Genomic DNA, 3,217 nt, shown 5'->3' on the forward strand with positions numbered 1-3,217 from the left:
TGTTTTGCCCTAAATAAGCTTTGATAGGGCATATTTGTTAAAAGTTGTATGATATTTTGAATAAGTTTTATACCGAATATGAAAGCATATGAACCTGTATGTTTGTTAATATAGAAATCATTAAAGAATGGAAGATGAATGATATTAGCGAATCCCTAGCAAATAACTTTAACATAGTTAACGTGGGTGACTTAAGATAGAAGATAATAAAAGAAGAAGGCTTTGAATACATCTGACTAGTTCTAACTTGTATGTCGATTGGCAATAGTTGTGTCCATTGGGAATAGTTCGTAATAGTATCAAAGGTTCAATTCCAAGGATTTGTGTCCAGTTTAGAATTTAATTAACATTCACTTACACCCCTTTATCGATGCCATATTTTCTTTTTCTCAAAAGCAAATATTATTCTTTTTCCTTCCAATTTTTGCCAAGTACCAAGTTGGTGGGTAGGGCTACGGGTCATAAAGCTTATCTACGCTACCTTGCTGCTTCTAGATTGCTTGTCTCCTCTTACAAAAAGGGTAAGTCTTCTTCATCAGCTTCAGTCTCCTTACCTATTAATGTTAAGAATGACAATGATTTGGCTGATTTTTACTCCAACTGTGGGGCTAATGAGCCTATTCCCTTAGAAGGTCTAGCTCGTATTAAATTTATGAGGGAGAGAGAGAGAGAGGGCGGGTGGGGTTTCTTAACCTCTTGTCCTTTTCTAAGTTGAGTTGCTCTAGTTTTATCCCATGAAGCTTGGTACTTGGAATGTCCGAGATCTTAACGACCCATCCAAAAGAAAATTGGTTAAAGATGTCATCATGTTTTCTTCCGTCGATGTCTTAGGTATTCAAGAAACCAAACTTAACGCTACTAGCTAGGCTTTTATCCTTAAAAAATCTTGGTTCAAATAGAATTACTTTGTGGCTTAGTTTAGATGTGATTGAATCTAGAGGAGGTGTGCTATTAGGATGGAATGATTATTTGCTTGATTGTCTGGATTCCTATATTGGCATCTTTTCTATCTTTGTTATTCTCCTTCACAAACATCTTAACTGGAAATTCCTTGTTATCTTTGTTAACGCGCCTTTAGAATATGAGGATGAAGAGGTGAGTTGGTGGGAACTTACTAGAGTTAGTTTAATGTTTCCATTGCCTTCGGCCTCATTTAGGGATTTTAATGTTACTTTGTATGCCATTGAAAGGAATGGTAGATCTAGTTCTATTAAGGATATGACCTTCTTTAAAAACTTCATCGACTCTCTCTTCTTGATTGATCTTCCCCTTAATGGCAAGAAATTTTCGTGGTCTAATATGAGATCTTCTCTTGTTTTAGCTAGGCTTGATAGATTTTTGGTTTCATCTGCTTTTGAATTCAAATTTCCTTCTCTTGTTCAATATTCATACCCAGCATCCTGTTCTGACCATTCTTTCATCCTGCTGGACACCTCTTCTTTCATGTCTAAGCCTATTTTCAGATTGGATAAATATTGGTTTGATCATTCCTCCTTCAAACCTTTTCTTGCCCAATGTTAGGCTTCTTTCAAGCGTCAGGTTTCCCCAGTTGATAAGTTCTTCTCTAAGCTTAAACTTCTTAAAAGAAGAATTAAATGGTAGAAAAAAATATTTTTGGTTCTCTACAAAAAAATAAGAAGTGCATCCTAGAGAAGATTAATGATCTCTCTGTTCTTGAGGAATCCCGTCCCCTCATGGATCATGAATTTGTTCTTAGATCTTCCCTTTGCGATTCTCTTTCTACCTTAGCTCAATCAGAGGAAATCTATCGAAGACAAAAATTCAGCGTGTTATGGTTGAAGGAAGATGACTCCTATTCTTCTTTTTTCCATAAAATTGCCTCTCATTATAGAAGAAAGAATATCATACCTCACTTTTATCAAAATGGGGTCCTTATCTCTTCAAAAGCTGATAAACAGATAGCTTTCTTTAACTTCTTTTTCAACCTCTTCATATCTAAGCTTCCCTCACCTTTTCACCTAGACTAGGATCATTTATACCCTACTCCTCTTCCTGGCCTTCAATCCCTTGATTCCCTATTCACCAGGGAAGAGATTAGGTCAACTATTTTTGGACTCCATCCCGACAAATTACCTGGTCCTGATGGTTTCTCCATCCTTTTCTACCAATCCTACTGGGAATCCATTGAGTATGAGCTCTTTGGATTCTTCTCACATCTTTTTTTAAGATGCTTCCCCTCTCCACAAAACCAACTTTCCTTTTTTACCCTGATCTCAAAGTCTAACAATCCAAGTGATATTAAAGACTTCAGACCTATCAACCTTCTTAATGGTCTTTTCAAAATTTTCACTAAGGTTTTGGCCAATAGACTTGGTCCTATTCTCTCCTCCCTTGTTGATTGTTCCCAATCTGCTATTCAAGTAAGTAAGTCAACTCTAGACTCCATTGTTCTAGGCCATGAAATGCTTCATAGTTTCTTTTCTAAAAAAATCGAGGCTTGTATCGTTAAGAATGACTTTATTAAAGCCTTTGATTGTATCAATTGGATCTTTATCTTTTCCCTCCTCAAAGCTAGAGGCTTTGGCTCTCGTTGGTGTATGTGGATTGAACATGTTCTTTCCTCCTCCAAATCCTTTGTCATTGTCAATGGTACTCCTTCTAAATATTCTTAATGACATAGAGCTCTCAAGCAAGGTGATCCTCTATCCCCTATGCTTTTCATTCTTATTGTCGATGTTCTTAATAAAATGTTGTTCAATAGCATAAACTCAGGGGACTTATCAGAACATCACATCAAGGAAAGACTTAATGACATTTGATCTCTCTAATTTGTAGATGACACTCTTATATTTTGCAGAGCTGACAAAAATAATGTTTCTACTCTCAAATTTATCCTTTATCTCCTTGAAGAAGTTTATGGTTTGGGGATTAACTTCAGCAAATCTAATCTCTACTATAGTGGTAAATTTACAAACCGGGGTCTTTCTCTTGCTAGAATCCTCAATTGTGCTTTTGCCTCCCCTCCCTTCAAATATCTTGGCCTTTCTTTAAAGAAAGGATCACTGCTAAATCAGACTGGCAGCCTCTTCTTGATTCGTTTCACAAAAAAAACTTGCCTTATGGAAAGGTAAACACCTCTCTTTTGGTGGCCGTCTTGTTCTTCTTAACTCAGTTCTCTCTTCCATTTCTCTTTATTACATGTCTTTTTTTTAAATCCCTAAATGGCTAACCAAGGCAATAGATTAGATTAGATGTA

The sequence above is a fragment of the Asparagus officinalis genome, chromosome 9 (genome assembly GCF_001876935.1).
Source record: "Asparagus officinalis chromosome 9, Aspof.V1, whole genome shotgun sequence".
NCBI lineage: Eukaryota > Viridiplantae > Streptophyta > Magnoliopsida > Asparagales > Asparagaceae > Asparagus > Asparagus officinalis.